The sequence below is a fragment of the Panthera tigris genome, chromosome B3, assembly GCF_018350195.1.
Source record: "Panthera tigris isolate Pti1 chromosome B3, P.tigris_Pti1_mat1.1, whole genome shotgun sequence".
NCBI classification, from domain to species: Eukaryota; Metazoa; Chordata; class Mammalia; order Carnivora; family Felidae; genus Panthera; species Panthera tigris.
This window is the reverse complement of record NC_056665.1, coordinates 131,188,070-131,215,135: the sequence shown is the minus strand read 5'-3', so window position 1 is coordinate 131,215,135 and position 27,066 is coordinate 131,188,070. Positions and strand designations below refer to the sequence as shown.

At 40.4% G+C, this 27,066-nt stretch overlaps 2 long non-coding RNA genes across 3 annotated transcripts; one reads left to right on the top strand and one right to left on the bottom strand.

Annotated features, from left to right (window-relative positions):
* Positions 1-17: 17 nt before the first annotated feature.
* Positions 18-27,066, top strand: LOC107180866. Of its 2 annotated transcripts, none has more exons than XR_006219038.1 (3): positions 18-266; positions 4,666-4,764; positions 24,035-24,168. It is a non-coding gene; the product is annotated as an uncharacterized LOC107180866 (long non-coding RNA). The 2 variants fall into 2 exon arrangements; XR_006219037.1 differs by lacking the exon at positions 24,035-24,168 and adding an exon at positions 26,397-27,066 and having other exon boundaries at positions 20-266.
* On the bottom strand, positions 260-4,019 carry LOC122239682. Its single transcript, XR_006219039.1, has 3 exons — positions 3,938-4,019; positions 3,642-3,801; positions 260-346 (listed from the first exon to the last, which is right to left on the bottom strand). It is a non-coding gene; the product is annotated as an uncharacterized LOC122239682 (long non-coding RNA).

The window sequence follows — 27,066 nt, the reverse complement described above, 5'->3', positions numbered from 1 at the left end:
GCGGGGCGGCAGGCGCTGGAGACCGTCGCTAGGCCCGTTGCTAAGGGCCGGGGCCGCGGCGCCGGGATTGTGACGTCACCGCGCAGGGACGTGCTCTCCCGCAGCCGAGCTCCCGGGGGTACGCGGAGGGAGGGGGAGAGCAGTTGAAGATTGTGGAGTGGGGAACGAGGGGAGGCGGCCTTTACTGGGCGGGGAAAGTGTCCCAAACACCGGTCTGTGGCCCTGGGATCCTGCCAGTCGTCCACAGAGCCGCCTCCTGTCGGGAGGTAAGTCACCAGCACCTGGCAGGTCTTGTCCCTGCGGGAAGAGCGGGAGACAAGGTGGCCTCATCTGGTATCCACGTCCCCTGGGTCCCGGAAAAAAATCAAAAGCAAATGTTGGTTGAGGTCAGGGTAACATTTAGCCAGTTCCCAATAGTTACATTTCAGAGCAGTGAGCGAACATTGGGATTAGTGAAAATCCTGGGGGTGAAAGATACCTATATATTTACCTCTTGATTTTTAACCTCAAGAATCAGTTTGCATTTCCTTTCTGCTTACTGAGCACTACCCCTCTTTCCTCCCCACCCCCAGCCTTTTTCATCTTAAGGCTCCAATATGTTTTTCTTTAGGCTGGAAGAGAGTTGCAGTATGAACAAGGCCTTGATTGATCTGTGGCTTTCTACAATTTGTTTAATGTTGAAGCAGTTACCTAGCTTTGGATCCTTGCAAATAAAATCATCATAGGGCAGGGAACATTCTGTAACCTGGTGCTTCTCCTTAGTGGCACCACTGACGTTTTGGGCTGGGTGTATAATTCTTTGTTGTGGGAGGTGCCCTGTACCTAGTAGGGTGTTAGCAGCATCCATGGTCTCTACCCACTAGATGACAGTAGTAACCCACCCACTCCACCTCTGGCTGTGACAAGCCTGTCTCCAGATATTGCCAAATTTCCCAGGGGTAGGTGGCAAAATTGCAACCCCTTTGAGAACCATTGCTGTAATGGAAAAAGTACTGGCTTTGGAGGCAGATATGTGGAACTTTTCTGCCACTTGCCAACTTGATCTTTGGAAACCTCTCTGAGGCACAGGTCCTTCTTTTCTAAAATGTAAAAGATGCTATTAATGTTGTAGTTGCAAGGATTAATATGTCCACTGCCTGGAAAATAAAACGAGGCTTTCAACAAATAATAGTTTTCTCTCTTTGTAAGACCCTATCTCAGAAAAGCTGGGGTATCAGAAAAATTCAGATGTAAGGGAGTAAGTCAGGAATCCTATGACAAGGAAAGGGGAATAAGCCAGAAATTCAGTTACAGTAACATCTGAACTCCTGGTTCGCTAAGACTAGGGAAAGGACAACATTAGATTAAAAATCTGAGGAATGTGGAAGGATGTGTGATGGCTCTGTGGCCCCAACAACAAAGGTCATTTAGAAGGATACATGGGTAGAGAGTCACGTGTTACCCAGAGAACAAAAACTCTCTTGCCTACCTACTCACTGATGTTTGAAATCCCTAAGAACATGAAGCCTTTTATTCCACTACTGGCATCTGGAAAATACCTTGCATATAATAGGTCTCTGGTAAGCATTTGTTAAACTGAATTAGAGCTAAAGCTTAAAGGGCAAACACCCCTGGGAAGATAACACAGTGACTTGATTCACACGAAGGTGATGCCAGCTCCTCTTATGAAAGTACATTTTAGGATATGAAAAGTGGATATTGCTTTTAAATATCTCCAAGATCAGGAGAGGGTTCTAGAGACAGCATTGCTTGGTACCCAACTTCAACTGAAGCCATCCTCATTATTTAAGTATTTTGTTCCAATTCTTTCAAAAATTTACTTTCTCTCTCCAGTTTTAGCAGCAAACATGTTATCCTAAGTTCAATTTAATATGTCCTTGGCTTTCACTCTGTGTGTATAAACAAGAAAGACAGGGTCCTTTCTGGTTGCTATTCCCAGGAGGCAATCCATGATCATAGGCAGGATGCATACAGCTAGTATGGGCTTATGGTAGAGTTAGTTCCCAGAAATACCCCTCCACTGGGAAGAATCACCACCAGGTGCAATGGACTTGGAGAGGGGCCATTCCTAAAGACCTTTTATTGAATATTTAAGTATGAATTTCATATTAAGAAATTATTCCAATGGTATACTTTTTATTGATATCTAGAAACTTATATGTTACATTTTAGAAGGAAAATATTTTTTGGCCCTAATGAATTGGCATGCTTACTTTTACTATTGGGTTTCCCTTTTTGTCTTAGCTGACAGAAAGCATAAATAAAATGTATGCTCAGTTGCAATAATTATTCATAGCCTATTTTTCTATTTACCTCTAATTCCCTTTATTAGGCAGGTGGCTTTTTTATTCTACTCTTGTTTTAATGACTCAATTAAACTTCTGTTTTATTGGAGGAGCTCTAAGCCCTTTGGAACTGGAGATATAAATAAAATAAACTATGTATCACACATACCGTAATATATAGTCTAATACATATAATAGTTTATTTACTGCATTTTATTTTATATTTTAAAAATAATCATTTCTACATTCAGTCTATATATTTATAGATAACCCTTAGTTTCATAATTCAGAGGATTCCTAGAACTCATGTTTGTCTGTTTGGACCTGCTTAACATCATGGTGAAAATTATCCAATAAAAGCAACAAGACGTAAAAGGCCAAGATAATCTTTTTTCCATTCATTGTGTTATCATGAACGTATTTTAATCCTGCAAGTCCCTGAAGGACAAAACAAACAGGAAAAATTTTTTAAAGAAATATATAACAGGGCGGAGTAAAAGAAATACAGTTACATGATGTGTGTGCATTTTGTGTTGACCAGTTTCAAAACAAAATCCCTTAGGTTTTGGTGACTGAAGAGCACTTAAGAATGTGAGCCATTGACTAGCTCTTAGTCATTCTCCAATCAAAATACTGCAGCTCCTGATTCATCTAATACTGAAAGAGAAAACAGAACTTGGACCTTGGAGGGGTTAGCATGTTACACAGTAATGGATTAATTTGTTGTTTGTCACTAGAGGGGGCTTTAAGAAAGTTTTTCTTTTTTAGAAAGTTTTTTTTTTCTTTAATGTTTATTTATTTGAGAGAGAGAGAGAGACAGTGTGCATGCGCACATACGAGCAGGGTAGGGGGCAGAGAGAGAGAGAGAGAGAGAGAGAGAGAGAGAATCCCAAGCAGGCTCCACACTGTCAGCACAGAGCCCCACATGGGGCTCGATCTCACAAACCATGAGATCATGACCTGAGCTGAAATCAGGATTTGGATGCTTAACCAACTGAGCTACCCAGGTGCCCCCAAAAAGTTTTATGCTGCATACCTGTGAGCAGAGCAGCCAAACTGAGGCAATATTAACCTACAAATCTTACTCAAGGAGTATAAGATGTAACTGAAAAACATTTTTAAAAGTGACCCTTAGGTAGAACTTTTCCAACTATAGCTAGTGACATACATGGTGAATTCTTTTTTGAGCACAGGAAAAAAATTAATGGATTTAAAAAAATCCTCATCATTGTCAATCTAGAGTTTGAGTTTTCTTAATTTTATTGTTTAAAGCAGGAGAGAATGGCATGACCATAATTCTCTATAAAGCAATATGTGCCCAACAGACAGAAGAGAGTGATAGCAGGATATACTGACCCCAAATGACCATTCTGAGTTCTAGTAAGGAATTGAACTTTGATATCTCAGCACAGGCGTAATCTTGCACACGGTAAGTGGTCACTCTAAGAACTATAGCACCCTCTGGAGTTTGTGCTGCATTTAATGTGCTCCATTGTATACTTTATCTTCATTTTTCCTATAGTGGAGAAGAACACGAAATTATGGCTCTACAGGCAGCTTAGCTGCTTGTTATTACTAACAAAAGAGTCAATCATATAGTGTGGTTCTTAAGTGAAGGCTGCTAGAATTGCAGATATTAGGCCCCTTAATACCTGTCACAGTCTTCCATTGCTCTCGTTTCTCTCCAGCTGTGTTCTTTATATCTTTTCCTCCAATTAAGAGAACAAGTCTCTGTGAATGGAATTTAATCATTCTGTGGTTACTAGGTAACCTGTTGCCATAGCTTAAGAAGAGCATTTTATCTCTTCTCCACTGCCAATCAGTTGCCACAATACATTGGGGCAATGCTTGGCCGAAAGGCTTGATAATCTCCGCCTAACGTATTCCCTGTTTACCAGTGGCTTCACCGTTAAAAACAAAGCAAAGCAAAGGACATAACCAAGTTGTCAGTCTATCCTGGTCATATTTGTTTCACTTAAAAAGCAGGGTTCGGAGTTTTAACAATTAATGGATTTTGGAAAGTTGCAGTGAAGCTCTTAGAAGTGCGTCTGTGATTCACAAACTACCACACACGAATCAGTTAAAACAACAACTAGGTTTTGTTAAGCCACCGATGAAAACCATACTTTATTTGTGCCCTATCTAGTTTTCCTTAGGGATTCAACCTCCTCTCCTGTCATACTTTGTCTTTTAGGGTATCTGCCTGCAATATACTCCCCAAACACTTTAAATTATTAGGCTGAATGACCCAAAATTGCCCTTTTATAAATCAAAAGTGGTCAAATACAGACAATGCTTTCTTTTCTTTTTAGTTTTATGGCTCTATTAACACAAATATGATATGCACATGAACTGTCTATTCATTTTCTTCACTGCACAGCCTGGCTTCAGGATGGGTGCCTCTGACGGCCAGCGGCACTGCTCTTTCCGCAGCGGCTTTGCGGTTCTTGGAGGAGACGTTGGGAGCAATCTCTGCCCAGTAAGATTTGTTGCACACACGGCACTTCAAGCTCCTTGACCTTGTGGACTAGGAACTTCCGGAAGCCACTGGGCAGCATGTGCTTTGTTTTCCTGTTGCTCCTGTAACCGGTGTTGGGCATCGAGATCTGGCCCTTGAATCTTCTGCCCACCCTATCGTCAATGCCTCTGGGTCTCTGCCAGTTGTGCTTAATTTTGACATACTGGTTTGACTGGTGCCAGATGAACTTCTCAGCCATCTTTTTTTTTTTTTTTTTTTTTTCTTTTTGAGAGAGGGAGAGAGAGTGAAAGAGAGAAAGAGAGAATGCAAGTGGAGAAAGGGCAGAGAGAGAGAGAGAGAAAGAGAATCCCAAGCAGGCTCCGTACTGTCAGTGCAGAGCCCAATGTGGGGCTCGAACCCACGAACCACGAGATCATGACCTGAGCCAAACTCTGGCACTTAACTGACTGAACCACCCAGGTGCCCCTCTTGGTTCTCCCTCTCTCCATCTCTCTCTCTCTTTTTTAAAGTTATTTATTTATTTTGAGAGAGGCAGAGACAGCATGAGTGGGGGAGGGGCAGAGAGAGAGGGAGAGAGAGAATCCCAAACAGGCCAGCACTGTCAGAGGGGAGCCTGATGCGGGGGCTCAAACTTACAAAACTGTGAGATCATGACCTGAGCCAAGATCAAGATTTGGACGCTTAACCAACAGAGCCACCCAGGGGCCCCTTGGTTCTCTTTTTAATGATCTTGGATGTCACCAGAGGTCTGAGGGCAGCCATTCAGGAGTCATTTCCCACAGTGAGGACACAGTCTAGAAATTTTGGTTGTGCTCCAGGCACAGAAAGACTTCCTCTGTGTCATTTATAATATGTGGAGTGGATGTTTATATATGATAAACAGACAAATAAGAGACTGAGTGATTCTCTGAGCCTTCTTAATTTCCTTTTTAAATGAGCCTCACAGGGAACAAATATTTCTTCTTGGACCTCAGAAAATTTGGGGGCTAGAAGGATGCCAGTGATTCCTAAACCAAAATATCCATCTTGTAGAAAAAACTACTGGAGCACAGAGAAGATAAATAATTAGCCTATACAACTCAGCTTTCTGACTCTTGATTTAATGCTCATTCCACTAAATCAAGAAATAGGCAGCTAGACAATTATTTCAGTGGCGTTTCATTATGCCCGTTTGCACTTCTATGCACGTGTTACCTAAAATAATGGAAAAATCTTTTTCATGTGCAATCATGGATGTATAAAATGGGAAGGGTAAATGAGACTTTGCTTCAGTCCTTTCTCTTAGGCAAACCTGTATCTAAGCTGTCTAAGATAAGTGTATGTATATTTTAAAGTCATATCTTTTTCTAAAAGGCTAACATATATTATTCTTCCAAAATGAAATAGAGCTCAGTTGAGCCCAGTTTTTCTCCTACCCCGAAGATGATTACTTTGCCGTAATCCAGAAAGACTGTCATTGACATTGAGTTTAGGAACATTTTATTTATTTTTTGTTTTGTTTTGTTTTATTTTATTTTACTTTACTTTTATTTTATTTTATTTTATTTTATTTTATTTTATTTTATTTTATTTTATTTTATTTTATTTTATGTCTATTTATTTATTTTGAGAGAGAGAGCACGCAAGCAGGGGAGGGACAGAGAGAGAGAATCCCAAGCAGGCTCCTGTGCTGTCAGCACAGAGTCCCACACGGGGCTCGATCTCGCAAACCATGAGATCATGACCCGAGTTGAAATCAAGAGTTGGATGCTTAACTGGCTCAGCCCCCTAGTGCCCCAGGAAACTATATTAGAGAATTATTTCTGAGAAGGGGCAGCTTCTCTTTTTCAAGGGTGAAGAAAAGAACAGCACTAATAACTTCCTGTAAACTAAAAACTGTCACCTGTTATTTCAGTCCTTAATTTATTAATGAGTTATTCCAACTCATTAATGAGCACCTACTATGCGCAAGACCCACGACTCTTCAGCTCACATTTTCCTTTCGGATTCTACAACACACAACCATATTCTCTCTAGTTCATTTACAGTGATCCTGGAAGCTGGGCATTTATAGAGATATTGTAAAGTGGCAGGTAACATAGAATAAGTGTTGGAATCCACTTGCTTGTGAATCCTGGCTTTGCTGTTTCCTAGCTGTGTGACCTTGACCAAAGACTCTATTTCTTCATGTGTAAGATAGCAGAGCATAATAATAGTGTCTACTTTATGTGATTGTTGTGAGTATGATCAGAGGTAATATGAATAAATAGCTTACCAAAGTGCCTGCCTGGCTGCCATAGTTTGGGTTTCCCAGAAGCTGACCCTGGGACAAGGATTCAAGTACAAGTCATTTATTTAGGAGGTCATCCCAGTAAACACCAATAAGGGGGACATAAGTGAGACAGAGAAGGGAAGGAAGCTGTAAAGGGTTCTATCTAGTGCATAACTGGAGCTCAGTCCCTCCAGAGAACTCTGGGAAACAGAACACCACAGAGTTATCCTACCCAAGGGTGGGGAGCTGGGCTATTTATCCACCACCCTGCTGTCAGACCATGTTTAAGGGCTGCTGGAGGCGGGGTGGGGGGTAATTCCTGAAGGCAGGTAAAGTGGGCTTCCGTGTTCAGAGAAAGCTCTAGGCAATAAGGTGCAGGCACTCACTGTTGCAGTTGGGATTGGCGAGCAAGGAAGTGGCATTGACAGGGTCTACTTTCCTGGTGACAGTAGCCATTCAACATACATTTACTCCTTGTATTTTTAAACATCAATGCCATTAAGTACGCTTTTGGGTTCTTTTCAAATTGCATACGACTGGCACAGAGAAGGCGTTTGTTGTGAACACCTGTTATTTTTGTCTGCCCAGCATCCTTTCTCTTTTCTTCCTTCAGGAAATACATCCCTTGTCCTTTGGGTGATAGTCTCCATTTTTCCTCCTTCTCAGTCCCCTCTTCTCCTGCCCCTCCTTTATCACAGGAAAGGGGAGTGTGACTCTGGCCTGGCCAGAATGTGTCCAGCCAGCTGGCTATGGGGATTGATTCAAAGATGGGCACAGAAACCTAGTCAGCATCCGGTCCTATCAGCATCCTCTCTGGGACCTAGCTTCTACAGCTATTAGCACTGACTCTTTCTGCTGGGTTTGCTGAGCTGGGAGATAGAGGCCTATGCTGCTGACCGCTCTCTTACTCTCTGTGGAAAGCACAGGTACAACAGATAAGGGGAAACAGAGAGAGAGAGGAGGAGGGGGGAGAGAGAGAAGAGGGAGGAGGACAGAAGGAAACATCCTGAAGACATTATTTGAGCTCCCCCAATACAGCTCTGGTGGAAGCATTTGAACCTGACCTCCCAGTTCTAGGAGCCAATAAATTCTTCACTCTCACATGCAAGGGAAGAATCCTAATGGACACATTTGTAGCATTTCATGCTCTGCAATTCTAGGACATCTTTTAACACCTCCTCTTCCAATGTAAATTCCTAAGTAGTTATAAAAGCTGCTAGCAAGATGGTGGAGGCAGGTATGAACTGGCGGTATCTTTATATTCTGGAATAGCCTTCCTCTCCTTTGAGGTTCTGGCGTTTCATACTTTATTTCTCAGTCACAGCATTGAATAACTTTGGATTACCCCATGAGAAAGTTATCCCCTTTGCCATTCTTTCACTCCTAATTACATCAAGGAGAAAGTCTCAGTGTGATCCTACTATGGCTTTAACACCTGTCATCTTAGCTAATCTTCCATTTTTAACAAAGGCTGAAGTTCAGTTTCAGGCCATAGTATTTGAGGCATCCTTCTTTGTCTTTGTGGTGCTTGCTTATGGCATTTACTACTATTCTTCCAATTATAACTGAGGTATAGTTTTTCTTTTAAAAATGTTTAATGTAAAAAGTGAGTAAACTCAAAGGAAAACTACAAAGGAAACAATAGTGTTTACTGGTGTAACAATGTGGCAAAAGACACGTAGGTGACATGTAAAAGACTGGAATTTGGAAATCACCTGCTTAGTATAATGGTATCCGTGCTTCCTCAGAGTAAAAAAAAAAGAGATTAGGTAGACAAGGTGCCACTCACATTTCACATTTTCCACCCTGCGCTGTCTCCTTAATTCATTCCCTTCTGCCTGGATCACAGGGGCAAGTGAGCAGATGTACAGGCTAACATAGACATGTATGTAACCAGGGAGTGGAATCAGAATTCCCCTTTCTGTAGGCACCTGTGAATCCACCAGTGAATGATCCTCTTGGCATCTTCCTCCCTTGGTTTCCAAGAAAGGATGCAACTTTCTTCCTGATGACAGAGAAGAGAGGCAGGAAATGGCTTCTTATAAGAAGAGGTGATGATTCCACCAAATGGTGATGACTTCTTTCTTTTTTTTTTCCAATCATCTTCACATTTTCTTTTGGGTGGATGTAGTTCACTGAATAATGGCCATCCAAAGAGATCAGGTCCTAATCCCTGGATTCTATAAATGTTATTTTATAAGGAAAAGGGGTATCTGCAGAGGTGGCTAAATGAAGGATCTTGAGATGAGATGGTGATCGTGGATGATGTGAGTGGGTCCTAAATACAATCACAAGTGTCCTTGTAAGAGGGAAGTGGAGGAAGATCCCACAGATGGAAGAGAAGACAATGTGAAGATAGAGGCAGAGATCGGAGCATGTGGTCCACAAGGCAAGAGATCGTCAGCACCACCAGAAGCCAGAAGAAGCAAGGAATGGATTGTCCCCTAGAACCTCCAGAGGGAGTGAGACCCTGCTGCCATCTTGATTTTGGCCCAGTGATACTGATTTCAGACTCCGGCCTCCAGAGCTGTCAGAGAATAAACTTTTGTTGTTTTAGACTACCCAGAATTTGTTACAGCAGACCTGGGAAACTAATACAGCGGAATGAAATGTTGTCTCTCAATGACTGTCTCCAAGACAAGCATTTCTCAGAAATAACAATGCAAGTACCCATCTCTTTTTGTTCTGATTTTTTATCTTGGTTACAATTCAGGGAGCCCAGGGGAAAAAAATCCATCCCCCTGAACACTTAACACCATCCTGTTCCAAAAAGGAACATCACCAGGGCATCTGGGTGGCTCAGTTGGTTAAGTGTCTGCCTCTCGATTTAGGCTTAGTTGACAATCTCTCATTTGTGAGATCGAGCCCTGCATTGGGCTCTGTGCCGGGCATGGAGCCTGATTCATATTCTCTCTCTCCCCTGCTCCTCCCCAGTTCACAAGCATGTGCACGTGCTCTCTCTCTAAAAAAGCAAATAAATAAAAATAAATAAGGAACATCACCATTAACTCCTAGCATGGTCATAAAAAAAAAAAATCTTGCTTTCCAGACAATTGAGAATGTTGTTTTTCATTTATATATAACAAACAAAAGATTCTCTCACAAGTTATACTGGAGGCTACTACTTGGTCCCAATATCTATTTTCCCTTAAATAATAATTGCACTCCCAGGTTTTGGTTGGGCCATATGGAATCAAAACGTTTCTCATCTTCCCTCGCAAGAAGGATTTCCGTGTAACAAAATTCTTGTTAATGTGTACAAATAGAATGCTATGCTCCATTGACTTTTCCAAGTGGCAGTAAAGTTACTTTTAGGAGGATCCATTTACATAGCTTAGTTTGGAGACTATAAAAATCCTAACTATGATTGGTTAGGATTATGTATAACAGTGAATAATAGAAAACACAAAAGTTTAGTATTCTCTTTTGTGAATATCTGACTCCAGGATTAGTGTCTACAGGGTCTATTCCAGGATTGGTACGAATCCCCACAGTGTCAGACACTCGTGCTCCATCTCGCCTGTCACCATACTGAGCATTGCCTCATTCCCAGGACCACGTCATAGTCTGAGATGGCTGTTCCAGGTCCTGCCATTACATCTACATTCTAGTGATGAAACGAGGAAAGGGAAAAAGAAGGGCACGCTCCCTCCTTTATGGGCACATCCCTAATGTTGCATACATTTTACAAGAGCATGGAAGCATTGTAGAATGAAGACTTTATGAGATCAGAACCTTTGGGCTGTGTGGTCTTGGCTAGTTGTGTGGCCTTGAACAAAGCACATCTCTGAGCCTAGATTTCCTAACATTTTATGTATGTATGTATGTATGTATGTATGTATGTATGTATATTTATTTTTGAGAAAGAGAGACAGAGCACGAGCAGGGGAGAGGCAGAGAGAGAGAGGGAGACGCAGAATCCGAAGCCAGGCTCCAGGCTCAGAGCTGTCAGCCCAGAGCCCACGTGGGGCTGAACTCATGGACTATGAGATCATGACCTGAGTCGAAGTTGAATGCTTAACTGACTGAGCCACCCAGGCAGCCCTCAGCTTCCTAACATTTAAAATAAGAGAGCCAAAATGCAATAAATGTTGTTTCTAGTACTTTTTCTATGAAAAACTGGGTATTTTAAAGATAAGCTTTTCCTAGTGTTCTAACAAAGGCTAAACCTCTAAACTTTGGGGTTATTGTAGGACTTCTGCTATCAAGCTGCTTATGGAAATGGCAGATCTAGTGTCAGTGATTTCACCGATATTTTGTTCTTAGAAAATTATTCATGGTCTTAAATCACATTCAGACTCTCGGATTGTTGACATTACCATCTATAAAAATTGAAGAGTTTCAGGGTGAGGAAGTAAATTACTCTGCTTGGTGCTTCCCTGATGGATTGGACTGAGACATGTTATATCAAACCTGTAAGAAATTGATTTCTTTTACCCATTTCCATTAAACATGTTTTTACACATTCCGTATCCCATAGTTCAATGTCTTCCAATGGTTACAGTCTAAACTAGAAATCACAAAAGCCTTCAGGGGGTGGGCAGGTGACATAGATGTATGAGGACAATAGGTGCTTAGTCACTGGTACTGCTACCAGATATAACCACTGCTCAGGTACTTTGCCTTTTCAATGACAGACATAAGCCTTTTCATTCCCAGGCTGTACATCACACGTAAGCACTAAGTGATAACCCATGATCTTTAGGGATTAGTGACCCAATCTGGTGGCTTATTAAGAATCTCCTAGGAAGCTTTGAAAAATATTCTTTGCACTCCCCCAACCTCCAACCTCACCCCAGATTCTGATGAAATTTATTTTCGGTTAAACTTGGGCATTGGTATTGTTTTCCACATCGCCTCTGGTGCTTCTCAGGTGCAGCAGGGTTGAAAAGCACTGGCGATATACTGTTAGAAGCTTATACTACAAGTAAAGTGGGATAATACATTTGCAGGTAGACTCTCATTAAAAAGAGATGCATCCAGGGGTACCTGGGTGACTCAGATGGTTAAGCATCCAATTTCGGCTCAGGTCACCATCTTGCTGCTCGTGGGTTCGAGCCCCGCATCAGGCTCTGTGCTGACAGCTCAGAGCCTGGAGCCTGCTTCGGATTCTGTGTCTCCCTCTCTCTCTCTGCCACTCTGCCACTTGTTCTCTCTCTCTCTCTCTCTCAAATAAATAAACACTAAAAAAATTTAAAAGACCCAATTTTTTGCTTGCTTGCTTGCTTTCTTTCTTTCTTTCTTTCTTTCTTTCTTTCTTTCTTTCTGTTTATTTATTTATTTTGAGAGACAGAGAAAAAGAGGGAGAGAGAGAGAGCCCAGGAGAGGGGCAGAGAGAGAGGGAGAGAGAGAGAATCCCAAGCAGGCTCTGTGCTGTCAGTACAGAGCCCCACTCGGGGCTCGATCTCCATGACCCAAGCCAAAATCAAGAGTTGGATGCCTAACCAAGTGAGCTACCCAGGCACTCCTATGCTTCTTTTCTGATCTCAACAAGCTGATCCTGAAATTTATACGGAGAAGGGAATGAGCTGGAATAGTTAAAAAGGTTTTGTAAAATGAAAACAAAGTTGGGAGGTCTCATGTTACCTTATTTCATGACTTACTATAAGGCCACAGTAGTCAAGACAAAATGGTGTTGGTGAAAGTTTAGAACACAGATAAATGCAACAGGAGAGAGTCCAGAAATAGACTCATCCAAACACAATCACTGCCTTTTTTTGTAAAGTTGCAAAGGCAATTCAATGTAGAAAGAATTGCCCCTTCAACAAATGGTGCTGGAACAACTGAATGTCCATCTGTAAAAAAAACTGAACTAGACATTTATCTCATACCTTTTACAAAAATTAATTCAAAATGAATTCTAGACTTAAGTGTAAAACTCAAAGCTAGAAAACTTCTAGGAGAAAACTTGCCTGATTTGACAAAGCATGACACCAAGAGCCTGGCCCATAAAAGAAAAAATTTTGATGAATTCCAATTTGTTAAAATTAAAAATACTTGGTCTGTAAAAGACACTTTTAGGACAATGAAAAGATAAGCCATAGACTTGGAAAAAATATTTTCAAATCACATATCTGATAATGTTCTTAGCTATGGAATATATAAAGAACTCCTAAAACTAAGTAATAAGAAAACAAACAACTTGATTTTTCTAGATGGGCAAAAGTTCTGACTATACACCTTACCAAAGAATACGTAAGGATGACTCACTTCTATTTGAATGGGGAAAATAGTAATTTTACTCTGGGGAAATCTTTTGGATACCCCTTCACCAAGTGATCACCAGTAGTAAGTCATGTAAATACCATGTACCTCCTGAAATAATGCAATTCATGCTATATTTTTCCTTGAATCTATAACTTTGGTCCAATCAGGAGAAAACATAGACAAACTAAAATTGAGAGAGACATTCTAGAAAGATATATTACAACTACTCTTCCAAAGTGGTGAGGTCATAAACTGCAAGGAAAACAAGGTAAATGTGTTGGACTCAAGGTAACTAAGGAGACATGATAACTAAATGGAAGGATCTACATGTGGCTCCTGGGATTGGATCCTGGAACAGAGAAAGGACATTAGTGAAAAAAAACAGAGAAATTCTAATACAGTCTGCCATTTAGCTATTCTGTACCGATGTTAATTTCTTAGTTTTGATAATTAAATGATAGCCATGCAAATCGTTGACGTTGAGGGGAAGTTGGGGAAAGGGTAGATGGGAATTCTTGCAACTCTTCTCTAAGTTGAAGATTATTTCCAAATAAAAAAATGAAAAAAAAAAAACCACTTTACTCAGGTTAGTAGGTTTTATCCCAGTTCAAAGATGAAAATACTGAGGCACAAAGTGATTAAGTGACTTTCCATAATTTTAATGAGTGTCATATCTAGTGTTTCGACTCTGGTCTGTCTAACTGTAAAGCATGTCTTTTTTCATTACCCAACTATCTTTTAAATCATGTTTCCCCAATTTTCAAGCTTATAGGACTATCTTTTTTGCTTTGTTTTAATTCCAAGGTAGAGGTGAATCTTTGTATTCCCAGCACCTAACAAGATGATTTCTTTAGGGAATGTGTCCAATAAACATTTGTTGGTTAGGATAGCATTTCTCTTCTCAAAAGTGTGAGTTATCAGGGCACCTGGGTGGCTTAATTGGTGAAGCATCCAGCTCTTGATTTCAGCTCAGGTTATGATCTCAGGGTTAAGAGAACAAGCCCCGTGTCAGGCTCTGTGCTGGGCATAGAGCCTGCTTAAGATTCTCTCTCTCCTTCTCCCTCTGCCCCTTCCCCACCGTGGCACATACTTTTGCTCTCTCCAAAAAAAAAAAAAAAAACAAAAAACCAAAAAGAATGTAAGTTCTTCACTATCTTCATAGAGACTTTTCCAAAGTCACACCAACATGCTTGTGTGTAATGACCCAATGTGTTTTCCTTCATCTTTCCCCAGCAAGCAGGTGGGGAGGCTAAAGGAAAGGTGATCAGAAAGGCAGTCAGAGCTAACACAGAGTGAGCCTCATCCATTCTTTCCCTGGGCTCTTGCATACTCTATATAAGTCACAGTATGCTAACTGCTATAACAAACCTCCCCCATCTCCTGCCCACATTTCAGCAGCCTGATACTATAGATGTTTATATTTTCTTTTCATAAATTCCAGTCCATGAGAGTATTGGTATTGCTAAGCTTAGCTTCACATAATCATTCAAGGATCTGGCTATGGAGGCTCCATCATTCTTTAAACATGGCTGCATGGGTACTTGGGCATGGATATCCAGCTGGCAGATGAGGGGAGAAAGAGGAGAATTACCATGGAAATTTTAATGCACCAGGTGCAGAGGTGGCCCACATCACCTCTGCTTACATTCCACTAGCTCTACTCTCAAGGGAGGCTGAGAAGTAGAGTCTAGCCTTGTGCATGAGAAGAAGAGGCTATGGGTTTGGTTGTACACATGCCTGTCGATGCCTGAACATGAAGTCATTTGTATGGACGGGCTGGACTCAGCACTCAGAATCCCAGCAGCAACTACTAAAAGCAGACTCCAGCCAATCCCTCCACCTCAGCATTGGTTGGAGAAAATCTCCTACTTCTTTGCTCTCTGTTGTGTCCTCTTCTCCTGTGCCTTGTGCACGAGCAGTTCCTGACAACAAATGCACGGGAACAAGTGGACATAAAAGAGAACAAAGCTGCCCTTGTTCCTCTAAACCCCAGCTGTCAGGGCACATCTCTAATACTTCAAGTACTGATTCCAAGTGTTTCTTGGAAGTGCTCTCTTTAAATCAAACCAAGCCAGAATGCACTTAACATTCATCATCTCCTGCTTTTATGTAGCTCGATAGTGTGAGGTCTGTGGCATCTTGTCAGGCCCTTTGTTGTTGAGCAAGAACACATTTGTTTGAAAACAAAAAAAGATGGCACATCAGAAAGAAGAGCCTGATTCTACTGCAGCAAATACAATAGGCCCACTCTTCTTCCTGAGAATGGGCTGCCATTGTAGGCCCAAGTGTTCTCGCCCATGGCCATTGTCTCTCCTACAGAGAGGCTAGTCTTACAGTGAGCTAGGCCCCAATGGAGGGCTTGTCATATCTAAGAGCCTGGAAAAACTATAGGCATTGATCAAAATAAACATTTTCTTGCTGTATCTTAGGGAGACAATTCCTTTTTCAGGGAACTGGATCTTTATCCACCCATTAAGTAGATGATATGGATAACTTACTTTATCTCTCTTTCTCAATACCTTCACCTATAAAGTGATATATGAATATTACCATATAAGGCCATTGTACAGAACAACTTAGATGATCTTTATAAAACACTTAGAAAAGTGTCTGGCACTTTATGAACACTCAGTAATTGTGAACAGTTTTTATTATTACTGCTGTTGTTTTGTTAGTAGTGGCATTGGAGATATTTTAAAAATACAGAGGCAAGAAGGGTAATTAGAACACTACTTTAGTAATCTAATAATGAAGTAATAAAATTAGATGTAAAGTTTCAGTGGTGACATAAGATAATAAAGATGTATTGTTTGAATATAAAAAAAATATTTTCTTAACTTGCCCAAAGCACCTGAAATACTTAGTCATTACGAGCATGTAGTCTAGCTTCATGTATCAGATGAGGTTTGTATAAATTTTACAATGTAAATGTACACATCTTTCCAGCTGTTATTTTTGAGAATATTTCATCTACAGAAAGTGTTGAATTACAGCTTGTCATATATTGACACAAAGCAAATTGAAGACCTATGTGAAATATATAATGCACATTATATGATTTCTTTGCAAGAGTGGTTACATGGAGTCTAGATCCTAGACCATTGTGAATGCACATGAACACCAACATTTGTACCTGTCGACCCCAGTGCTGGCCCTTTGACCACAACCAATCAGAATTTAGTGACTTTTGAGTCCTGAGCTTTTGCCCACACCATATGCTAGCTCTCAGAACTCAATAACTAATTGAGTTCTACTAAGCTAGAATAGTAGTAGTTGAGAAGCACCATTTTAAACCAACATTGAACCGGGGCACCTGGGTGGCTCAGTTGGTTAAGCATCTGATTCCTGATTCTGGCTAAGATCATGATCTCATGTTCATGGAATTGAGCCCAATATGGGCTCTGTGCTGACAGCGTTGAGCCTGCTTGGGATTCTCTCTCTCTCCCCCCCTCTCTCTCTGCCCCTCCCCTGCTCTCTCCCTCTCTATCTGTCTCTCAAAATAAATAAAAAAAACATAAAAAAAACCCAACAACATTGAACCATAAAAAACTTGAAGTATCCGTGTTTAGTGATTGATAGCAATAATGCTAATGATGATATATTCTTTAAAATATTTTTAATTGTAATATTTGTGTAAGTATGTATTATTTTAAGTTCTTAGTTTAATTCCAGTTAGTTAACATACAGTGTAATATTAGTTTCAGGTATAAAATATAGTGATTCAACACTTCCATATATCGCCCTGTGTTCATCATAACAAATGAACTCCTTGATCCCCTATCACTTTTTTCATTCATCCTCTCATCCTCCTCCCCTCTGGTCACCATCAATTTGTTCTCTAGAATTAAGATTCTGGTTCTAGTTTGTGAGTGTATCTCTCTCTCCCTCTCTCTAATCTCTCTCTCCTATTTTTCCCCCCTTCACTCGTTTGTTTTGTTTCTTAAATTTCCCTTATGAGTGAAAGCATATGGTATTTGTCTTTCTCTGACTGACTTCTTTTGCTTAGCATTATACTCTCTGGCTCCACCCATGTCATTGCAAATGGCAAGATTTCATTCTTTTTTATGCCTGCATAATTTTCCATTGTATATATGCACCACATCTTCTTTAGCCATTCGCCGATCGATGGACACTTGGGTTGCTTCCATATCTTGGCTGTTGTAAATAATGCTGTTATAAGCAACAGGGGTACATGTATCCCTTCGAATTAGTGTTCTTGTATTCTTTGTGTAAATATCCAGTAATATGATTGCTGGATCATAAGGTAGTTCTATTTTTAACTTTTTGAGGAACCTCCAAACAGTTTTCCATGGTGACTGCACCAGTTTGCATTCCCACCAACAGTGCATGAGGGTTCCTTTTTCTCCACACTCTTGCTAACACCTGTTGTTTCGTGTTTTTGATTTTGGCTATTCTGACAGGTATGAGGTGATATCTCATTGCAGTTTTGATTTGTATTTCCCTGATAATGAGCGATGTTGAGCATCTTTTAGTGTGTCTGTTGGCTATCTGTATGTCTTCTTTGGAGAAATGTCTGTTCATGTCTTCTGCCATTTTTAAATTGGATTATTTGGGATTTTGGGGGGGGTGTCGGATTTTCTAAGTTCTTTATCTATTTTGGACACTAACCCTTTATCAGATATGTCATTTGCAGATATCTTCCCTGATTCAGTAGGTTGCCTTTTAGTTTTGTTGATTGTTTCTGATAATAATCTTGATGAAGTGTAAAGACACTCTAAAATGTCAAATAGCTAGAGATGAAATGTCGAAGCTGTAAGATACGATAATATTTAAGATTGTATAGAAAGGTTCAAAAGCAGAACTATGAAAGGGAACAATTCGTCTCACTTGTGCCCTGGAACTGAGTGTCTTTCTATCCCTCGAGCCCACTCTGTTTCTCTGGGCTCTTGGCTCCAAGCCTGGTCAGGCTGGGTAGAGGGAGGGCCTACCAGGTAGGTGTATGACCAGTCTGAGGCTAATTGCTTTCTAGCTTCCAGGCCACTATAAAACGGTACAAGGAGTAGGACCGTCTTGTCCACAATGAGAAGGTTGTACCCCTCCCAGTCAAGTAGTCAGGCAGATAGGGAGGAGCATGGACAGTATTCTTTGAGCATTTACTCTATGGGAAATACCATATTAAGTGCCAAGGGAATGATACAAAGTTGTGGTGGTAGGGGTGGGTGGAGGAAGACAAGGGCCTGACCTTAGAAATCAGATGTGACTTGAATGATTTTTATGTGAGTGTGGTCTCTCTGCAACTCACATCCCTGCCTTAGGGTAACTGTACGTTCCTGAAGGACAGGAATCCTGCTGAATGACAGCATGCTATAGGGAAAAAAAACCTTGTCAGTTTGACCTGCTCTGATTCTGCTCTTATTTAACCCCTTCTGAGCCCCATATTTTTCCTGTATAAAATGAGCATAAACACGAGTGCCTGGGTGGCTCAGTCGGTTAAGTGTCTGACTTCGGCTCGGGTCATGGTCTCGTGGTTTGTGGGTTCGAGCCCTGCATCGGGCTCTGTGCTGACAGTTCAGAGCCTGGAGCCTGCTTCAGATTCTGTGTCTCCCTCCCTCTCTGCCTCTCCTCTGCTAGCACTGTCTTTCTGTCTCTCAAAAATAAATAAACATTAAAAAATTTAGAAAAATAAAATGAGTATAAACAGTGATCTAAAAGGGTTGTTTTCATGCACATTAGAGACTCCCAGTTAACCTCTCTTCCCTTTGGATCTTGCTTATAATAGATGCTTGGTAGAGAAATTAATTAGGGACATTTTGTAGAATTATAGAGTTTTTTTTTTTTTAGTTTTTATTTAAATTCCAGTTAGTTAACATACAGTGTAATCTTAATTTCAGGTGTACAATTTAGTGATTCAATACTTCCAAATAACACCTAGTGCTTATCACGACAAGTGTCCTCCTTAATCCCCACCATCTATTTAACCCATCCCCACACCCTCCTCCCCTCTGGTAACCATCAGTTTGTTCTCTATAGTTAAGAGTCTGTTTCTTGATTTCTCTGTCTCTTTTTTTCCCCATGATTGTTTGTTTTGTTTCTTCAATTCTGCATGTGAGTGAAATCATATAGTATTTGTCTTTCACTGACTGAACTTGTTTCACTTAGCATAATACTCTCTAGCTCTATCCACTTCATTGCAAATGGCAATATCTCATTCTTTTTTATGGCTGAGTAATATTCCATTGTGGATATGTACCATGTCTTCTTTATCCATTCTTTTGTTGATGGACATTTGGGCTCTTTCCATAATTTGGCTATTGTTGATAATGCTGCTATAAACATCAGCGTGCACGTATCCCTTTGAATTCCAAAGAAGACATCCAGATGGCCAACAGACACATGAAAAGATGCTCAACATCACTCATCATCTGGGAAATACAAGTCAAAACAACAGTGAGACATCACTTCACACTTGTCAGAATGGCTAAAATTAACAACACAGGAAACATCAGGTGTTGGTGAGGATGTGGAGAAAGGGGAACCCTCATGCACTGTTGGTGAGAATGCAAACTAGTGTCGCCACTGTGGGGAACAGTATGGAGGTTTTCCAAAAAGTTAAAAATAGAACTGCTCTACGATCTAGCAATTGCACTACTGGAATTATAGAATGTTAAAACTGGAAGAGCCTTTCAAAATCATGTAGCTCAGCTATCTTATTCAATTTAATTATAATTCTCCTTTTCTTAGATTTATGAATTAATGGGAGAAGAGCTGCTCCCATCAAAACATAATGACATCTTTTCTACTAGATAGAAAAAGATTAAAAAGAACGAGATACCAAATATTGGTGAGGGTGTAGAGAAACTTTATGCACATCTTTAACAAGCATGTATATAGATTGGCTCAACTTTTCCAGGGTGCTCAACTTTTCTGGATGATAGGACCCACAAACTTAAATATATATGCTGTTTGGTGTAGCAATCTCACATCTAGGAATTTATCCTGTGGAAGTAATTGACCAATTAAACAAAGATATGTTCGTAAAAGAATCTTCACTGTAGTGTTGTTCGTAATAGTGAGATGCTAGAAACACTCTTAATATTCCTAAATAGGGGCTTAGTTAAAAAAATGATGATACACCTATTTGATAGAGTGTATCACAATTCTATATTAATTTGTATGGAAAGATTTTCGCAACGAAGTGAATAGGAAAAGCAGGTCCCAGAGCATCATGCAGGGTAGCACTTCATTTTATGTACATTTATGAAAGTGCACAAAGAGACGGGAAGATGGTCACCATGGTCACGACAGTTGCTTCTGCATCATTTAGGCTAATTTTTACTCTCTTCTTTATAGCGTTCTAAAATGCATGGGTTGTCTACCTGAGCATGTACTGATGTTATTATCAGAAGAAAATCACAAAGCTATTTTCATTTAGAAATAAGGTAGAAAAATAAAGACCTCTCAGGTCTTTCAGGGAAATAAAGACCATATTTCCCATTTAAAAAAATGTTTACTTATTTATTTTTGAGAGAGCAAGTGAGTGCACAAGTGGGGGAGGGACAAAGAGAGGGAGAGAGAGAGAATCCCAAGGAGGATCCACGCTGTCAGTGCAGAGCCTGATGCAGGGCTTGAACACAGGAACGGTGAGATCATGACCTGAGCTGAAATCAAGAGTTAGACACTTAACTGACTGAGACTCCCAGGCGCCCCCTGTATTTCCCATTTTGATAATGGTACTTGGGTGGTGTCACTGTGCAGAATCTATTATTTTGTATTTGTTTGTGTGTTTATTTTAAAGTTTATTTATTTATTTTGAGAGGGAGAGAGAGAGAGAGCAAGCAGGGGAGGGGCAGAGAGAGAGGGGGAGAGAGGGAATCCCAAGCAGGCTCTGAGCTGTCAGTGCAGAGCCCGATGTGGGGCTTGACCTCATGAACTGTGAGATCACAACCTGAGCTGATATCAAGAGTTGGACACTTAATCGACTGAGCCACCCAGGTGCCCCTCTTTTTATCGTTTAATCTGACTGCCAAACCAGTTGTGTTCATGGTCATAACTATAGAAAGCCCATACTCCCATTATTTTCTCATGTTCTCCATATCCCCTTTTGGATGTTTTGGGAGTTACTACAGGTCTCTTTTTGAAATGAGGCAGTGAATATATAAATATGTAAATAAATAATAAAGATTATTCCTGTCTTTAGCTAATTGTAAAGCTCACACCATCATAAACCATTTCTTCCCTAAATAAAAGCAAATGGTTAGCCATTCTATAGTGTAAAGCTGTCCTTAAATGACAACCAAACAAAACAGATTTCCTGTCTTGTGATAAAAGAATGTTAAGGACTACCGGGCAAGATGTAGGACGCGTACTGAGTACTGGTTGCCATGGTTTTGGCTGAGGATGGGCTATTTAAGCTTATCCTTAATTTGGATAGGCATGAGTCTCAGCTTTGCAGGGTTAAAAATGGTGCAGAAGGCATGGCTGTTTTTAGACTGAATGAGAGTTTGGCTATAGTAACAGCTAAAAATAGAAGGCCCTCTCTTTAATTAACCCTTTACCTACCAAATTGGATAAAAAAAAATTGCAGTATATTCTCTTTAGAAAATACAGCTGGAATGACAGAGAAAGCTGTTATCTAATTATATAGCATTTTTGAACAAACATCCTAACATTAAAGAAAAAACACTCTGCTATATATAAATATGTATATGTATATGTATATGTATATGTATATGTATATGAAAAAGGCCTGTTTCAAGCTTTAAAAATCAGCTAGTCAGTTCCCATGGCAGCTTTACTCTGTCGAAGGATTCCAGATCATAACCAATGTAACATTTTTAGCAGCTAATTTCTTCTTCCATTTGCAAATAGCACTTGGGAGTAAACAGACAGTGGACTTTTAGCCTTGGTTCTGCTGCCCATATTATTTCGTGTGACATGCTGTGCATTATTTAAAAAATGCAGATGGCCTCTGTATCAAGGACTTTGACACTGAAAATAGAAGAATCTATAAAAGCTAGATAAATAAGCATATGCTAGTTTCCACTCGGGATTTCCAACCCCTCTTTTTGGAAACTGTGGAAACTCTTTGCTGGGCACATCGTGGTTTGGAAAGTCCATTCAAACCAGAATCAGAAAACAAAAGGTCCAGGTCTAGTCCTGCCCCTGATTGCATCTGAGATCTTGGGCAAGTCATTTAATCTGCTTGGGTCTCACTTTTCTTTTCTTTTTCTTAATGTTTATTTATTTTTAAGAGAGGGAGAGAAAAAGAGAGGGAGAGAGAGGGAATGAGCGGGGGAGGGGCACAGAGAAAGGGAGACACAGAATCTGAAGCAGGCTCCAGGCTCCAAGCTGTCAGTACAGAGCCCGACGCAGGGCTTGAACTCAGAACTGCAAGATCATGACCTGAGCCAAAGTGGGACGCTTAACCAACTGAGCCACCCAGGTGGCCCTCTCACTTTTCTTTTTATAAACTCTTCAGTTTGAAGATGAGTTGTCCACTTCAACATGTTTTATTATTTCTTAGGGCGCCTGAGTGGCTTAGCTGGTTAAGTGCCGACTCTTCTTTTTCCGCTCAGGTTGTGATCTTGCGTTTTGTGGGTTCAAGCCCCGCATCAGGCTCCATGCTGATAGCAAGAAGTCTGCTTGGGATTCTGTCTGTCTCTTCCTCTCTCTCTCTGCCCCTCCCCTGCTCATGCTCTCTCTCTCTCAAAATAGGTAAATAAACAAAATTTTTGAAAAAATTTTTATTATTTCTTGTTTTTAAATAGTTGAATGATTTCTTCACATAAAACTCATGTGGAAGCCCATTATGGAAACAGAAAGTGAGCTGGTCTGCTTGCTAAAGTTGGCCCAGGGACATCTGGGTGGCTCAGTCGGTTAAGCATCTGACTTCAGCTCAGGTCACTATCTCATGGTTTGTGAGTTTGAGCCCCACATCAGGCTCTGTGCTGACAGCTCAGAGTCTGCTTGGGATTCTCTGTCTCCCTCTCTCTCTCTCTCTGCCCCTCCTCTGTTTACGCTGTGTCTCTCGGTCTCAAAAATAAATAAACAATAAAAAATAAATAAATAAGGTTGGCCCAGGTTTGGGGAGAGTCCTGAGTATTTCTCTCTGGGTCTTTATCCAACCAATTCCTGGGCACCTTTGACATATTGAGTAGGATGCCCCAGGGCTCCTCAATGGCACGACTTGAGGACCATCGGGTTAGGTAAAATTTCATGTTTCATTCAGCTTTAGAAGTTAGTCTGTAGTGCTGAGAAATCTCAAAAAAATAATGCCCTAATAATTTTTTAGAAGGTTGGAGTCCCCATATTATACCAACAAAAATAAAGGATAGCAACTTCCAAAAGATAGTAATTAGTATTTTCAACATTATGGGTTAGAAAAACTGTTGTCTTGGGGGTGCCTGGCTGGCCTAGCGGGTAGAACATGTGACTCTTGATCTCAGGGTCATAAACTGAAGCCCCACCTTGGGCATGGAGCTTAAGGAAAAAAGAAACAAAACCTGTTTTCTTGATTTTCCTAACACATGACATCAAGGGATACTGATGTGAGTCTTCTTCACTGCCTATTTGTTATGAGACCTCACAATAAAATGATTTACTTCTTGATGCATCCCCTTTGCTATTTTGTCTGTTTACAAATGTCTCCCCATTAACTCATTATTTTGTGATGAACATTTTTTTTTTTTTTTTTGGTATTCTTTTTGGATTTTCTTATGGCGTGAGATAGGCCACGAGCTCCATTATTCTGAATAACAGAATGCTGCTTATAAGGATCTCTTGTTTATTGTGAGTGTTAATAATCCAGCCTCCCCCTGTATTTACACAGAACTGTTCTGCTTTTATTTACAGAGGAAGTTGCAACAGGGAGAAGAGCTCTGGTTGGATCAATGACTTGTGGGCTCACAGGGAGAAAGCTGGAGAAACAGATTCTGTTTATTTTTTTTTTAATTTTTTTTTAATTTTTAATGTTTATTTATTTGAGAGAGACAGAGACAGAGCAGGAGCAGGGGAGGGGCACAGAGAGGGGGAGACAGAATCCGAAACAGGCTCCAGGCTCTGAGCTGTCAGCACAGAGCCTGACGCGGGGCTTGAACTCACAAACCGTGAGATCATGACCTGAGCCGAAGTCGGACGCCCAACCGACTGAGCCACCCAGGCGCCCCAACAGATTCTGTTTAAAACCCGACCATTCATTATTCTGTGTGTTTTGGGCACGGGGCTACTGACGGGAAGTAGCAATAGAACGAAGAAGAAAGCACATCTTCTCAGATTTTCTTCATTATTTCCAACAAGACTCAACAGGATCAACAACGAAGGCTCTCTCTGATTCTTGCCTCAATTTCATGTCTCTAAGAGCTGTGATCTGCGTAGGAATGAAGTGTGGTTGTCATCTGCAGCTGGAATCGTGAGCGCTTCTGGGTGCTGTGTTCCAGAGATAAACTAAAGCTGAGCAAAAATACTATGACTTAATACTATGATCCTTATGGAACAAAATATTGTGTACATCCCCAGATGATTAAAACTAACATTTATACTGTGCTTTCCAAGCCACTACAGTGGTTATAAATAGTTTCTCTACAAACTATTTATAGAGAAATCACATCAACCACCCACCACTTGTTAAAATGGAGCAAGTATTTTCACACAAAGGCAACTTTACAAAACAGCAGGGGAATTGGTAATGGAAGGAACAGATAGGCTGGAAATGACAGGCGGGAGACTTAACTGATTTCTTCCTTTTCTATTTTTAACCTTTAATGTGTAATATATATTCAGAGAAATGCACATAAGTGTCAGCCAGCTGAAGTTTCACTAACTTAACATACTTGCGTAGCTGGCAGCAGATCAGGAAGTGGAGTATTACAAACCCCCCGAGTCTTCAGGTCACTGTCCTTCCAAGGTTACCTGGCGTCTTGTCTGCTAACTGCACAGATTAGTTTAGTTTGTTCTTAGCTTTTATAGAAATCGAATGCTACTGCATGTTTTTTGTGGCTGGTTTCTTAGATTTAATTTTATGTTTGTGAGACTCATCCATGCTGTTTGTTCATTCTGCTACACAGTGTCAAGATGTGCAACCATAACACAATTTATTGATCCATTCCAGTGTTGATGGGCCTTTTGGTAGTCTTTGCTTTTTGACCACTACAAATTGTGCTTCTCATGAACATCCTTGATCATATCTTTTGGGCATATGTTTAGGAGTGAAATTGCTGTCATAGAATAAGCACATTTCCATGTTAATAGGTTCTGCCAGATAGTTTTCCAAATGGTTGTGCTAATTTACACTCTCAACAGTAGTGGAGGAGAATCCTGGTTGCTGTATATACTTTCCAACATTTGTTATTTTCTAGTGGGTGAGTAATGCTATCACTTTATGCTTTCAATTTGCTTTTCCTTGATGACAAAGTTGAGCACCTTTTTATATGTGTGTCGGTTATTTCTTTTTGAAAGTGATCTCTACTCCCATCACGGGGCTTGAACCCACAACCCCAAGACCAAGGGTCACATGCTCCACCAACTGAGTCAGCCAGGCGCCCCATATGTGTATTGGTTATTTAGAGAGCATCTTTTGTGAAATGTGCCTATTCAGGGTTTTTGCCCAATTTTCTGTTGGTTGTTTATCTTTTTCTAGATGTTCTATATATATACTGGATAATGTCTTCATTTTCTTATGTACAATGTGATTTTTAAGTGTTTAGGTTTATGGTAGGTATGTTCTTCATGTTTTCATGTACTCTGTTTATGCAGAATATGCATCAATATGCATCTTAGATCCCTGTATATTCAGGCCTGAAAAACTTCTAACAGCACTTAGGTGAAAAAAGTAACCTTATTCCAAAGTTGAAAGTATTGCATGCAGTCAGCTACCATAAAATGCATCATTATTATTTAATGACATTTTACATTCATGATCTATTTTTTTATTTTTAGCTTTTTCATATTGCTTGATTCGTTGCTTAAAATGAATATGAAGATAAGAAAGACAACCCTCCCTCCTCAAATGTGAGGGGATAATGATCTTGCTTTGAATTTGTTAAAACAGACCATGATATCTTATTTGGGGAAGTTATCTATGGTGAAGTTCATAAAAATATTAAAAATTCTGGTCTGGGTTTCAGTTTTGCAACCTACTAGTGTTTCTTACATTAGTCAAAATAACCTTGAAATCATCATTTATTTGGAAGGACATTTGCCATTTTTGTCTGTCCAGGATCCTTTTGGCGACAGTGCCCAGTATCTTTTTGGAGAGCTTCCTTGATCACAGTTGGTCTGCATGTGTTGAGCCCACTATCAGCTTCAGCAGAGGGCAGGTACCACTGACTCAGACCTGATCAGATGAGCACCACATTCCTCAGGGCATAGCCATTGGTTCAAGAATGACTGTGTGATCCATCCGTATCAATGACATATAATGAGATCAGTTCTGAGACTACACAGGGAAAGGAAGCCTCTTCCATGCTGGACTTGACTTCAGGAGGATGTGAAGTAGAGCTGCTGTGACCTTCTTACAACCTTGAGAAGACACTCTGTTGAAAACAGAGCCAGACCAAAAGAAGCAAAGTTAAGAGATAGAGAGAAATGGAATTGAAATAACATTTTGAGCTCCTGGATCAAGCCATGACTGAAGCTAGTAGTATCTGGACTTTTCAGTAACATGAGCCAGTAAATTCCTTGTCTGCTTAAAATGGGTTGGATTATTTTTTTCTGATGCTTGAGACCCATAGAGCCTTCACTAGTGCAAATATCTGGCCTAGATGGGGTTTCCAACCTTACATGAACTATAGAAAAGTAAGGTAAGTATAGGGTTTTAAGCAAAGCCTCTTCTCTGAAAGGAAAGTACTGTTTCTTTCTTTTAAAAAATTTTTTTTAATGTTTATTTA